General features: G+C 31.5%; 1 long non-coding RNA gene and 1 pseudogene across 8 annotated transcripts; both read right to left on the bottom strand.

Annotated features, from left to right (window-relative positions):
• Positions 1-4,562: 4,562 nt before the first annotated feature.
• On the bottom strand, positions 4,563-6,781 carry LOC100797635 (glutamate--cysteine ligase, chloroplastic-like; annotated as a pseudogene).
• A 689-nt stretch (positions 6,782-7,470) lies between these two features.
• On the bottom strand, positions 7,471-15,321 carry LOC102669774 (uncharacterized). Of its 8 annotated transcripts, none has more exons than XR_005890990.1 (9): positions 15,160-15,321; positions 14,773-14,851; positions 13,321-13,386; positions 13,064-13,185; positions 11,645-11,730; positions 10,932-11,286; positions 10,509-10,599; positions 8,397-10,048; positions 7,471-7,652 (listed from the first exon to the last, which is right to left on the bottom strand). It is a non-coding gene; the product is annotated as an uncharacterized lncRNA (long non-coding RNA). The 8 variants fall into 8 exon arrangements; XR_005890989.1 differs by having other exon boundaries at positions 14,773-14,830; XR_003266778.2 differs by lacking the exon at positions 14,773-14,851 and having other exon boundaries at positions 8,397-8,766; positions 9,729-10,048.
• Between the last annotated feature and the right edge of the window lie 765 nt (positions 15,322-16,086).

Raw genomic sequence — 16,086 nt, 5'->3', positions numbered from 1 at the left:
TTTTGCTTGTAGCATGATGGGGGAGTACAAGACTCACTCATACACCTTATTTTTTAGAGGGTGATGGCGAGGGAATGGAAACCAGTGTTCAAGATGTTGATCCAATGGAAATCAGTGTTTGAGGAGGACCATTTTGTTGGCGATGGTAGATTTGGTGTCTCATCGGTATCTAGGGAGCCACATTCCACCATTCTATTTTGATTTACCATTGGTACTTACTTAGTATCCAATGCCTGGTTATATGCGGGTTCCGATTACTTTTCCTTCTTCACCTTCCCACTCTTCATCATTGGCAGCTTTTGTGGCCGATATCGCCATGATGGTGGAGGAAATCTTTGCTCAATCGATTGTGAGGGAGTACATTCTACCATCTCCCGACAACAAGATTCCCTTGTCTACATATCGGTCATACAATCTAGTTACCTAGACTGAATTCCTTTTGCTCGGACATCTAATTGATTGAACATCCATTTTGGAGGACTATGTCGATGATATTGGTGATGAGGAGGAGGATCGTTCCAAGGACGTGAGCAATGTGAGGGAGATATTGGAGATCAAGGAAGATCCGTTAGAGGATTCTTCTTAAATCTTGCGATATGATGGGTAGTGAGTAGGATTTCATGCTTATGACTAGATTTTTACTTTCCAATATGTACATGGGTGGGTAGATCTAGAACAAATTTTTTGATGTAATAGCTTTTAGCATTTCTCGTATAGAACTTTTTATGGTGGTTTGTAATTACTTGAATTATCCCTGTCAAACAGTTTATTTTATAACTTTATGTAAATAAATACGTTGTCAACTAGTTAGAGGTGTCATTTTGGAGTACTATTATTCCTTATGTCTTAATCGACTAGTGTTTATTCATGTTAATGATGTTTCTTTATATTTTAAAAAAGAAAATTGATTATGTATTTCTTAGTACTTGTTTACTTATCGATTTAATATTTACAATTGAATATTGTATTTTAAGAGAGCTATTTATTATTATGCGTATTTTAATTAATTAAATTATATTATTTGCTTTATAAAAATAAGGGGGTTCCAATGGGGGGATGGCTTCTATTAATCCTTTTAAGAATGAATCATTTTCTACTTGAAGTTAAGGACAAATTTTTGAGTGCAAGTTTAGTTGGTTGCATGATTATCAAACTTTCAAGTTAACTCGCTAACTCTTATGAGTTTACGAGTCCACTTACCCTCCGTGAGTTGACTTGTGTGTAAACTCTTTTTTTAATAGACTCTGGGTAGACTCTATAAACTCTAAGTAAACTCGGTAGACTCTCGAGTTTATCACCGAGTTAACGAGTCAACAAGTTAAAAAAAAATAGACCAAAATGTAAGTCATTTTGGATTATTTTATGTCTATTTAGTGTTCAACATACCTTCATTTAGTGTGTTGTTTTTGAATAAAAAAATCTCACATTTAATAACATCAAACCCTTGTTCTCTAATAACATTAAACCCTCCATGAGAATGATCTACCACTACTATAACATCTGCAAGTTATTATCTAGTAATGATGCATTACTAGACTTGATTATTTAAGTATTATGAAATTTATGATTTACTATTTTGCTTTATTATATTGTTGAAATATTTAATTGGTATGTTTTTTATAGATATTTTGTAATTATTTTTATATGAAGCGGACTCTTATGAGTTTACGAGTTGAGTCTACAAGTCAAGTCTATGGAACTCTCACGAGTTTACATAAACTTTCGAGTTTGATAACCTTGGTTGGTTGTATGATGTGCCTTTCTTTTGTGTCATTATCGAAGAATGGCATTGTTGAATCAAAGAGATTGAAGACTTGAAGACTAGTCTTAGGATCTTTTGGTTTTAATAGTTTTACAATGTCAAACAAGTTTGTAAAGATGTGACATTTGTATTGGATGTTTTTAGACTAGACATGTTGAGTGTTTTAGATTAGTTCTCTTATCCATGCTTAGAAGAAATCAAACATGATAAGATAAATGTATTGATCTCTAAGTTTCTTAGAAGCAATGAGATCAACACTATGTAATTGACTATCAAGTTTAGTAATCAATTACAAAGTGTTTGTACAAGTCACAAAACTCACTTCTACTTGAAATTTGACAAGTTTCATCGAATTAATCGATTACCATTTTTTGTAATCGATTACAGAAGACAATTTCAATAGAAGGAAGTCTTTATGAATTGAGATAATCGATTACCACATCTAGTAATCAATTAGATTGCATCTAAAAACTTTAGGAGCTCTCTACGTGTCGAAATAATCGATTATTCCAAAATCACAAAAGCTTAAGAAACTCTATAATATGAGATAATCAATTAACACAATCGTTAATCGATTACCATGTTTTTGGAAATGTAGAACAAGATGGATTTGAATGAATTAATCAATTACCATATTTGATAATTGATTAAATCAATATTAAAATTATAAATATCATCACTTGTTCTTTCTCATTAGTACTTATTCTTGATTGAATCTTATCTTTTGAAAAACATTTTCTGATCATCATCTAACTGAATCACTCTGTATTTCAACAAGAGATTCATGTTGACCATTATTCATTCATTCTTCATCATGTTTTGATAATCAAAGGAAGTTCTAGAAGATGTTGTGATCTGTACATCAAAACATTATTAGGGACTTTTAAAATTTAGTTAAATTAATTTTTTTTGTCGATATATGGAACAAAAGTATAGACTCCAAAAGGTGCGTACCATTTTTTTTTTTGGCATGATTGTAATTGATTTTGAGATATAATGGACTAGGTTTGTCATTGGCTAATCAAAATATAGGCTAAAAGATATATGCAACTTTCAATCTTTTATAAACAGATGTATTTCCCTCTTAGAAAATCAAAGTTATCATACAACTTTCAACCTACCTTTCAGTTTTCCATTAAAAAATTTTTATCCATACGTTTAAATTAATATTTACGTATTTATCTATTACGATTTTTTATACGAAATTAAAATATATATCTTTCTATATATTATATTATATTTGTTATCGTTTAAATGATTAAATAAATTAATCAAAAATGATATATTTAAAGATGAACATTCTTTTTTTATATACAAAACATAAACATTGTTAAATTTTTATTCTTCAGACATTGATCGCAACACATGGGCAAGCAATATAAGGGCTTCGATGATATTGACAAGTGAGCTATAAAGATGGGCCTCGGGACCTCCACGAATGATAAACTCCGCAGCAACACTAGATTCAATGTCTAGATAAATACACCTATACTCCGTCCTTTTCATGTATTGTATATCTACATTGATAATCTAATTTTCAAAAATGAAGTCATACAAGTATACACTCATTTGGTTATCACCTCACCAAGTTCTGTTTCACTATACAATAAGATTACACAATAATTGTAGTAAAAAAAAAAGACTACACAATAAATGAATCTATATAACACTTTTTTTTTTCTGGATGAACACTCGTTTTTACATATCTTTGTATCGTGTCAATCATTATATTTTATATTTTTATTTCTCGTATTTATTAAATAAGTTGTATAAAATTATTATATAGTAACTAAAGCTTTGCGTAACCAACCAATAAAGTTGAAAAGGCGAAACCTTCAATAAGTCAAACATGCATCAAATAGGCTTGTGGAAACTGAAGACTCAAAACTCAGAACCATGAGTTGCAACCTTTTCGGACAAACTTTTTCCCATTCCAACCGTTGCACTTCTTCAGTTGGTTTTCTTCTGAGGCAAGACTCAACCCAACCGAGCTTAATCACTGCTATAAGTATTTGAACTCTGTTCAACCCCTTGTCATCATTCCCTTGTACCACATTCTAGTAAACACCTGCATATTATTTGTTGTCATGGCTTACAAAATTCAAAGAATGTGTTCTTCCACGGGAAATGGTCTTGGACATTCTGTCAAGGCTACCTGCAAAGGAAATAGCCATGTTCAAGTGTGTCTGCAAGGCATGGGCTTCTGTTATCTCCCACCAAGACTTCTCAAAGGACCATGAGCGTATGTTTCCTTCCACAGAGAAGGTGATGATCCTCGACAGCAATCCCTCAATAGCAAACATACTCAATCCAAAGGAAGAGATGCAAGACGACAACTTGGACCAAGTGTTGCCATTCCTACTGGGTGATTTGAAGTCGCAAGTTGTTGTGGTTGTACTTTATTTTTATTTTTCAATCGTTGACCAAAATTTAATTACTACATCTTGTTTTTAAGTATCTCAATCAAATTTGATCTGTTATCGTAATAAAACTTGTAAATACACCTTTCTTTGAATGTATGTGTGTCAAATATGGAAATTAAATTGCAATAAAAAAAATTGTGTCATCTACTTTTATTGTAAATAAATTATAGGTGGTGAAACAAAAAATAGACATTACTTGTAATTCTGATTACAAATGTTAAACCATTTTTAAAATGATTGTATTTTAATACAAGTAATATTTGTAGAATATTACTATTAATAGTTGCACCTTTTTCGAAAATGTAAATTGTATTCCGAAATGAAGGAATTTTTATGTTTGTAAGATTGTGTTTAAATGGAATACACCAATGGCATGTTCAAATAGCTACATTAATAAATTTAAGAAATTTAGTCCTGCAAAACAAAGCATCAACTAAGTGTAAATATACTGCATAAAACATTAGGAAAAAATATGCAACTGGAAGGGTAATGAGATATTTGAGACTTGAGAGATAAGAAAAAGGAAATAACCCTGAATGACATGCCACGGCAGTCAATGTACTTGTTTTTTCGATAAACAAACAACATTGGCACATAAAGAGTAATTAATCAACATACTTCTGAAACCTATAAGAGTAACAGACAAAAAATCAGACATGATAAAATTAAAAGTTCCATAAAAATAAAAGTAAAATTAATTAGAAATAACTAAACATGCCCAAAAGTGTCATAAAAAATAAAGGGGAGTATGCTAGCGCGGCGTTTGTCCATCTAACCCACCCTATGGCTGTTTGCAACACGCCAACAAGTTGAATATTAATGCAGTATAAAAAACAAATACTTGGGTGTTAAGTTGAACAATAATTCAAAACAATCGTAGACCTTGTTATGGTGAGATAACCATTTCGAACCCCTTCCTTGAAAGGTGAATTAGCGAATAAGGTTGTTGCCAACTGGTATAAATTTAATTGTTATAAAAGTTATATAAATTAGGAATCAGGAAACTTTCAATAACATTATGAACCAGATGTAGAATTTCTTACCGGCTGCAAAGCAATACTGGCACACATTTTGTTGATCATGTCTGCTTCAGAACTGAATTCCAGGTTGACCTACCCATAGTCAATTTTTTTTCTTATATTAGATTGCACTAAATATATTTCAAATGCAAAGATTTTGAAGTACAGAATTTATCTCACCTGAACTGAGCATGTCATGAACAATGATTCAATTGCAGGTGAGCCAAATTTACCTAAGTGATTTTGCATGATGTTATATCGTACCTGGATGATGTCAGTGTATTAGCATCCCACTCATGATTCAAAATCAAAAGATTGATGTAGGTAAATATTACCTTAGGCACTCCAGGTACGTCTTCCAGTCTCCATTTAGGCTGAAAACCTAATTCCAAAAATCCAATTCCCATTTCCTATGCAACAGTTTTAGCCTATAAAGCAAGGCATAAAAAATGTGTCACATGAAGTGTTTAAAAATTGCTGTATAATTCTCAGTCTCATAACCCAAACTGCCTTCAAAATGAGGATGATATTGAATTCCATGTATTGTAACAGCAAGTAACAATGGTGAATTGCATGTTTCAACTTTCAACAGTAAAATAAGATGAAATTATGAGTTAAAGTATCTCAGGATTCTTGTTGTGCCAAAGATTGCACAGACTGACCTGATAGAGATGTGAATTAACCTCATCACAAGTTTGATGCAATGTTTCAAAGGCATACCACTAAGCTAAAATTGACCACCAGGATTTGATGATATGGTTTGCTTGCCCTGTAGTAGAATTTTTTACATATAAACGTCACACATTCCGTTTAATTGAAATTGGTTTCATATTTCAAATAGAATTGCTGCAAATAAAGTTTCAAGTACAAAATCCAAAATTCAGAATACAAGGCATAAAATTTCATAAAGAAGAATAAATTGAATATCAAATGATTAATTGATTATTATAGGACTTACATTTTTGAGTCCTATGATGTTGTCACCTTCCATTATTTTTTCCCAATCAAATCTTGCAGCTATGCGATTGAGTAAAGCTGATATTTGTTTGTAATTAATCGGACGTAAAGTTTTAAGCTCAAAACCAAACTTCTCGTGCTATGTAGCTATTCTGCAAAGGCCATATGCAAACTTGGTAAATCACCTAGCTAAATATACTGTACCAATTTGTGGTTTTTTCTTCGACTGAGAAACAGAAAAACCTGATTAATTGTAACCACCAAACAAACTTGTTAATTATTAAAATCATGATTTGTTAACAATTTACCCCTTAACCAAATCAACAAATAATAACTAATGATGAGGGAAAATTATTCCCAGGTCCTGAAGTTTAAAATCTGGTCCTTGTGTCATAGAGAGTGATGAATTTGTCCATTATTAAGCTCTTGCTACTATAGGAGATGCATGATTATATGTCTTAAATGTTGACCTGATATTCAGCAAAGCAGACTTCCGGGAGAGTGTATATATATATATATATATATATATATATATATATATATATATATATATATTGTGCCATGTAAATATTACTATTGTGTGATGTGTATATGATTCTTGAGACGTAATGACATGTCATTTTAGGATTATAAAATTGTGATTGAGATTGAATATGAGTGACAAGTTGAGCATGTGTTAGTTTGTGAGATACATGTGAACATGTGATGGTGAATTGTGACGTCACTATTAGAAAATATGCTTTCTACATCGATTATTTATGACTTTCAACATTGGTTTTTGAACCGATGTTGAAAGTACCGACGTTGATAGTATTATCGTTAATATCGGTTTTTTAAAAACCGATGTTAACGTAAAATTACCAACATCGGTTATATAAATAACCGATGTTGATCATATGAATTACACCCAAAAAATATATATTAATGTTGAAAGTTAACATCGGTTTTTTACAAAAATCGATGTTAACTATCGGTTTTCTGTAAAAAACTGATGTTAACTGTCAACATCAACGCATTCGTTAACATCGGTTTTTCCAAAAAATCGATGCTAATATCGTTAACATCGGTTTTTTAAAAAAACCGATGTTAACTGTCAACATTAACACATTCGTTAACATCGGTTTTTCCAAAAAACCGATGTTGTTTTCAGGAATTTTTTTTAAAATAATGTCTCTGTTTTTATAAAAAAAACCAAAATTTAACCTGTAAATTTAAAATCAGAGCACACAGCACACAACATATATCATTTGCATTCTGCTTTCAAATAGGTTTTACCAGAAAACTAGTTATCAACAAAGGTTATTAAATGTTAAAATGAAACAACAATTGTAAAAAATGTAATGCAAAGTATGTAAACTAATTAAGTAACCTAAAGTTACATAGTTGTCTAACATCCTATGTTTGATTTCTAACTTTTAAATAATACTGTGTCCACTGGATGCGAAACGCCTTGAATCTCTCTGCTTCCAATGGTTTAACTTCATTAAAATACTGCATGATCAAATAAAAAAATAAATTAATAATGTAATAGCAACGTGCATAATAGTAAGAGGTTATTAAGTTAATCAACGTGCATAATACACTACTAAAAAAAAGATCTTCTACATCGGTTCTAATGGGCTTTCTACATCGGTTATGACGCGTGGTGGTAACCCAGTGTCGTTGAATACCAACATCGATTGAAGGACCGCCTTCGAATGGGGATTGTTCTACATCAGTTGTGTAACTACAGCCAATGTAGAATGTGAGCTTTCTACATCGGTTCTAAGGATGAAACGGATGTAGAATGGGTAGGAATGGGTGCGATTTCTACATCGGTCTTCAGTCAACCGATGTAGAATGGGTAGGAATGGAAGATTTCTACATCGGTTATCAGTCAACCGATGTAGAATTGAAAATATTTTTACCTCGTTTATCAGTCAATCGATGTAGAATGAGAAAATTTTCTACATCGTTTATTGTTGAACCGATGTAGAATAAGCGCACACACACAAATTGCAAAGAAATCACTTGAGACTACATACCAAATCGTTTTTATCATAATAGCCATATTAGCATATTCAACACTATATATCATCTAATAAAGCAACTTGTAAGTTGTAATCACAGGCTTAATACATGATGGAAATATCACCACTTAAATTTGGCAACTAAACCAGTCAAAATTTCATATCAAAGTCAAAATTTCATATCAAAGTATAGTATTAAAGTAATGTATAGTTAATTAATAGGTACCTTTTGATAACTCTGTAGCCTTGGCTTCCCAAAACCAATACAAATGCACAACACGTTCCTAGCATCACCTTGGACCACTTCCACTATTTTAAACCAAAATTTTAAAACAACAAATTGAAAAGAGTCCCTGCCTTCACTATAGTAGTTACTAATGGACCCCGTCCTTCGTCAAGTCTCGCTTCCATCACATATGCTTGAGCAGGCCCATGAATTCGTGCTTTAAGATCCATCATATCAGCCTGAAGTAGTAAAGCTTCTTCTAGGTTATCCAGTCCAATTTTTGCTAGATACATCCCAGACTTTAATAATTCCATCAAAGCCTCTACACTAAAGCCATTATTGAACAACGTGAGCATAGTCTGTCTCTACACTAAAGCCAAGGTGGAAACCCCATTAATTAATCAATCCACACTTACTATTTTTATCTTTCTCGAAGTCTAAATAAATGTGCTTAAGTAACTTACTAGCTAGTATGTATAAATTATGAGTAATAATCATTTGTTTGGTTATTATAATATCCTACAAATTTAATGCTACCGTGGTACTAGTATATAAAAAATCATATAAACTAAAATTTTTTAAACAAGTAATTAATTTCGAATTTGAATCTCTTAACTGAAGTTGAGAATTGATTTTTGATTTGAGAATCCAATGATGACTAATTTTCTGGATCTAAATATATGTAAAAAAATATTTTAAAACTAAAATATAAGTACATTTTAACGTGAACATGGGTAGGGAGGGGATTAAGAAGCATATGGGTACTCACTGATTCTTTTTTCTAATTGTAAAAAATATGATTAAGTCCATGCTAGGCCTAAATACTACTAACTAGTTGGACCTACACGGACTACTGGACCCATTTTATTTTATCAAGGATGTACAATGTTATCAGTTTTCTCCTATTATTTATTATTATTTTTCTCAATAAAATAAATGCAAGTTATTGATTAGTTAATATATTAATATATGTTATAAAAAATGAAGATTTTTTCTTTAAAAATATTCCTCTAATTTTAATTGAAATATATATTTTTATTATTAAAAAAATTAAATTGTAGACTCTAAAAACTTATCATTCTTTTTTTATTGCAACAATAAACGTACATTTCCAAATTCTAAGTAACACAATACAAAAATCAGCTTTTACCTAACATCTTCTTATTTACCTTTCTACATTTTTATCTATCAATTTCAATAGTGAGTACAACAACATTATTGTGTTTAATAATAAGTGGAAAATTAAACAATTAATAGTGGGCCTATCAATAGAATTTAGCTACTGAAAATTAAATACTACTATACTATATACTATATAATAAATGGACTTACCCAATCATGACACGAAAGCAAAAAATGGTCTGCACCTTTGCTTCTATATGTTGTTGTAACTTTCACTCTCTGTTTCATTCACCCTATCCACTCTTTACAATTTGAAAACAGTACTATTTTTCTAATTTTTGAGAAAAAGAGAAGACCAAAAATTATACATTGAAACCAATAAAAAAAAGCTGTACAAAATAAGAATCATATTGAGAGAAACATAGCAAAGACAAGTATTAATTAGACCCGTTTACAAGAAAATGAAAAAGTTTAAGAGAGGCTTACATGATTAATCCGATTGATGTAGTTGCTCCAATCAACATACCATTCTAATTTATAACAGTGAATCATGTAAGATAAATGACTATAAGCAATTATTTATGGTTGAGGACATACAGTTCATTTTGTAACAGTCAATCATTGAGATAAATATGACTAAAGTATTAACTAAAACTGTAGCATCATTTTCACAAAACATATAGAGGAAACCTCACAAACCAAGCCGAGTGCAAAAAATCAATTTAATCATAAGCTATGATTAAGAGAATACATTGTCTGCAATATCCATGATACTAATCCAACATTTGCATAAAATCAAAATGCAAGAGAAAACTAAGAATGAGTATTTTATAGTATACCAATATAAAATCATTAAATCTTGATCAGTATTTTATATGAACATCAAGACCCCCCCCCCCCCCCCAATTAATAACTTCAGGCAGCAAAACAACATTATCAGGCTTGGAAACTAATCAAAAGGGGGGCAGAAGTAATAAGAAAATGAATTACTTTTTCTTATCAATGTCTGGAATGTCGTCAGAAGTGACAAATAAAGGTCCGTACTCCTCTAGATGACCAAATTCTTCAATGACAATGGAAGCTGAAAATATTGTTTGAATCAGGAAATTAGTAAAGGTTCACTGCAACATCCCAGAAGGAGCACAATAACATTATCAGAATATGGAAACAAGTACAAATAAGATTGTTATGGCATCAAATAATGCTTTCTTGATTGACAATCATAAAGATACAAGCCTATGTAAATACCAGATAAAAATAATCACAAATTTTTTACTTTCCAAATTAATCATGTACCAGTACTTTGCCAAAGTCATTAAGATTTAACAATCACTTCAACCAGTACAGTGACATGCATCTTGGAATATGCATAATAGGGCATTAAATGAACGAGAGATCATAAAAAATCCCTACCGATTCTTATATAGCATTCATGACTTTGGAATAAAACAAAATTTTTTGAAAGCCAGTCCAGCACCTTGGGCAGTAATGTCACAAAATGCTGACCTGCACATTAAAAAACTATATTTATCACAAGGGGAACCGATGAACTGTCAACAAATGTGTCCAAGTGGGTAAACTTGAAGATCGAACAGCTAGTGAAAGAGCTCGGCAAGCTGCTACGGATAAATTCCCATTCTCCATATGCTCAGAGCCAAAAAGTTTCTCCAAGATGGGCCAGAAAACCCTTAGCAGTGAAAGTATTAAGTCATCTGCAGCAGGTTCAGTTGCCATGGATATGGGAAGATAACTGAATACAGTTCTCATTCTGAATTTAAAGGAATATAAATGAGAGAAGGAAATGACCACAACAAACTTATACTGCTGAATACAAAAAGACTTAATACTAGTGAAGAAGGAACAAGTAACAAATTGCGAGGAAAAAACTAAAGAAACACAATCCTGCAACTAACAACCTATTCTGTGTGCAAAATGTAGAGCAAACATAAGCAAGTCTAATAGAGAAATAATTTTGAATATACAAATTCCACATTGGAAACTTGCTAGCAAGTCTAAATCAGTTTTATTAAGAAAAAAAGATGTAATGACCAAGAAGAAAACCTGACAACAACCTGTCATCTGGTAAAATGAATTTAATAAGAAAACCAGACTATTCACCAGCATACCTGTGCAACCCTCTAGAGGAAGCATTCAAAACTTGTGTATAAGAAGCAGGGTTCTGTTTAAGAGAAAGGCTGATATCTGGATCAACCTGGAAAACAAAAAAAACAGGATGAGATCCAACAATTCAAAGAGCACATTACACAGAAAACGCTCTCAAACAAATGCATCCAGAAATTTATAATGGAAAAGGAAGTTATAGCAGATAATAAACAATATCCACGGAGAGGCAATTCTAACATTTGGCCAAGGAAATGCCATCACAGATCGAGAAAAAAACAACACAAATCAAACAGATCAGGCCTAACGAGGTCAATTTTAGAAGATAAATAAGAAAAATAGTGAGGGGAATCGAAATAGGTTAAGGAAGGAAGATGACCGGAGAGATGAGAGGATCCTTTGAGCTTCTTGGCGAGGTCGGCAGTGGCAGAGTCGTTGGGAGCCTCCTTGACGAGGTAGACGTAGGCGAAGCCACCTTCCCCGAGCTAGCGCATGATGCCAAAGCGGTTCTCGTTGATCCAAACATCACCTCCGCTGTTCAGAGTCGTAAAGTGTGTTCAACCTGGACTCCGAGGTGACGCGTGAGGAGTGGAGCATCTTGGAGGCGAGGTTGCGGCATAGGGTGTGCGACATGGAGCTGTAGGGCGCACGACGTGGCACCGTAGGGGGTGGAGTTGATGTTGTGTTGGTTGGTGCTGATGATTTTTCCGATTGTTGGTATAGATCTGAGAAGAATGCAGCGTAAATGATGGATTAAGGGGAGTGTGATTTGTTTCTAGGGATTTTGAAATTGTGAGGAGTGAAGGAGCCCATTCAAAGAATTCTAGGCGACGAAGCGAGTGCCCCTGCCCAACAAGAGAGAGAAAGTGAAAAGGTTACGCTGCCCAATGAAAGAATGAGAGCGCGAGAAAAAGTGTAAATGTTTAAAGACGGTTTTTTGACAAAACCGCCTTTGTACACAACTCAATTACTACGGTTTGTGAAAACCGCCTTTATTGTGATGCGTTTAATTACGATACTGCCATTATGTTATTTTCAAAGACGGTTGCAGCCGACCGTAGTTATTAGCGCGTCGTAATAAACAATTATTTTAGTAGTGATAGTAAGGGGAATGCTTTGAAAATGTATGTTGGAGTTGTTTGAAGTTGAATGAATAAAAATTCTCTCCTACTAAAAAGTTCAATACCGGAGAAAAATTGAACTCTGTTTGAATGATAATCAAAACATGCACCAGGTGGCCTCTAATGACTTAAGAAAAGTATTAATTTAATTTTTACATACTAACTTAAGAAATGTGTTTTTTTTTATCACAGAGACAGAGACATGTGTTGTTTTGTTGGTGATTGTTGATTTAGTTAATAAACAATTGTGTTATAAATAATTTAATATAAAATAAAGAAATTAAGTTAATAAAATTTTTATACCTCCTTCAAATTGTGCATTTTCTTCAAGTATAGAGTTGTTATTTTGGTTCACTTCAGTAGAGCTTTCAATTGATTGCTCTTTTGCTTGTAATTGACCATCATTCTGAATGATATTCAACTTCCTGCGCTTTCCCATAGTATGTTGAATAAGCCAATTCAAAAAATAAAATAAAATAAAAATTAGATATAGCTACATTATTGACTATGATTTTTTTTAAACACCATGTCAAAAAATAAAAGAAAAATAAAGTAATTACCTAAAATGCGAATTTAGATTGCTTGTAAGCTATTTTTTCACCAATCTCCAATCACCAAGAATCAAACTATTGAGGAAACAACGAAACAATTTTTGATAAAAAATGGATAACATCATTATATTGTGAGTGATTTTTATACATAACAAAAAAAAATAAACACAAGTACTTTGTTTCCTATTGGGAGAGCAAAATTTAATGTTGTCATAATAACAAGACAATATTAATGTAACACAGCCTAATCAATTAGCATTAATAAACTAGCAGTGGTTCTAATTTTTAGAAAATTTAAAGATTTGTTAGTGTTCCTATCTAGTCACTCTTGGATCACTGTAAATACTAACTAAATAGTGGTGTTATGTTACTTTAACTATTGCACATTTGCAAAACACACGTATATATAAAATGTGATAATGTTATTTTTATTATTATTATTTCATTAGAAGAACTAAGGCAAGAAGAAATTTCAATATTTCCTTTGAGGATTACTCTTGCTTTCAAGTGAAAGACAAAAGTGTTGCAAGAAAAACAGCTATTGCTTTTTCTAATGAAATTTAGTATAAAATATTTTACACTCTAAACTAATTAAAAATTACCTTATATATAATTTTTTTTAAAATATTATAAGAGCCTAAGAGTCAATAATTTTTAATTACAAGACAATTCATTATTAGATAAAGGTGTAAAAAAAAACTTTTATAATATTCCTCAATTTCAATTATTAGTATAATTAATATCAAATTTAGATATTTAAGCACTAAACTAATAAAAATATTTTTTAAGATATCCATATCCAAGTTACTCCATTACATAATTTGGGAAGATTAGGACGCTTAAATTAAAAATTGGCATTACAAGTTACAATAATTCTTCGGCTTGCCAAACATCACTTATCTCCTCATAATTTTCCTTTGCTTCGGCTAATCACCAGAGAAATACTAATATCCTTTGTAAATTTTTCATCTACTCTTTATTTCATAAATTAGGATTAAGATTAATTTTTGTCTTTGACTAATGACTCGACGTACAATCCTAGTTTCTGCATTTTTTAAAACAAAATCCGAAACCGAGCAGAAAAAAAGTTATAGTAATTGATACAAATAGCTTAAAAATTAAACTAAACTAAAATATACTTTTTATTATAGTAATTATTATAAATGTTGTGAAGTCAGTAGTCATTCGCATGGGCATTAATACACATTTTAACAATATAATGGACAATATTAAGTGCAGTATCTTGTGTGCTTTTAGTGTTTTTCTCCAATTAAAATAGGAATTTTGCCTCAACAACCTATGCACTAAAACTGAATATTACAGGTTGGTGCCAGTTATCGACATAAAACATCAATTTTAATTAGAGAATACCACTATAAGCACCTAAGGTACTATAGCTAAGCTCTCTCCTATAACCATTAATCTAAGTTGTGCTAATATCAAGAATCGCAGGTTAAAAACCTTGTCGCCATTGATTCGGTTGGATTGAACAGGAAGCTTCAGCATCTCTTTTTTTTATCTGATTATAACAAGATTTTACCTAAACATGATCAGACAAGAAAGCGACAATCGTTCATGACATTTTCAGATTTCAATATTTTAAAACAGGTAACATATGTTACGTGGCATAACATTAAAAAATGCAAACAAAATCCACTGATTCCATAATCGTATTTCCGATTGCATAAATTCAACGAAAAACTCGTGTGATGAAGAACATACAAATCAGAAAAATCAACAACAACTATCATCAGAATCAGTGAAGCAGACAACAAACAACATAATGCGAGATAAACGGCAAGGCGCAATCGAAACGACGAACGAAAAGAAGAGAAGAGTGAGTGTGACCTGAAGAAGGAGAAGAAAGAGAGGGTTCTCCGATCTCAGCTACCCGCTCTTTGGGTTCAAAAGTGAACGGAAGTAACGCGTTCTATGGACTTGCGTTTTTTAAAATTCGGCTTTTTCACCTAATAACGCATCAACACCGTCCATTCTCTTTTTCAAGACTCGATTCCCTCACGACATGTGTCCCCTTCGATCTTGTGGCTATTCATTACAGCCTGTTTGTTTGTGTAAGATATAACAACTTCATCCTAGTTTTTTAGACGGAAGAAAATTTTTAAATAAAAAGTTTGAATTAAAAATAATGTTTTTTCAAATTATTACTAACTTTTTTTCTTTATTTTGCCATTATTTAAAAATACATTATTATTTATATTTTCTTTCTTCTTGATTTTTTTTTCTTCACACCCTTGCAAATCTTTAAAAAAAATTGAGTTATCACCAATTCACCATAACTCAGGAACTTAAATAATTATTTTTAAGCAACGCATCCACCATAGCTCCAAGAAATTATGAAAAGTGGGAAAAAAAATGAATGAAACTCAGTAGAGAAACAAAATTTAACACAAGTTAATAATAAAATTCAATATATTTTTTTTTATCTAATGCAAAACGACCTAAGAACATCTACCGTGTTGAATTGCTTGCTTATTGAGTTGTTGAAGTAATTTTTTAATGGGTCATACACATTATGCTACACGAAAAATCTTTTACTATTATGTTCTCTCTTTTTTTTAAGCAAACTATTATGTTATTTTTCTTTGTTTCTTCTTTCCTAAATAATTTTTTATTAAATTTATTAACAAAAAATTCACATAATTAAAAAATGAGGTTAAAAATAATAAAAAAATAACAAATGCAATAAAAATAAATTACATGTGGATTATAATTAACTCTAAATTTAAAGACTTAAAACATAATTTTCGTGTCTCA

The sequence above is a fragment of the Glycine max genome, chromosome 4 (assembly GCF_000004515.6).
Source record: "Glycine max cultivar Williams 82 chromosome 4, Glycine_max_v4.0, whole genome shotgun sequence".
Taxonomy (NCBI): Eukaryota; Viridiplantae; Streptophyta; class Magnoliopsida; order Fabales; family Fabaceae; genus Glycine; species Glycine max.
Note: the sequence above shows the minus strand (reverse complement) of the source record. Positions and strands in the feature narration are given on the sequence as shown.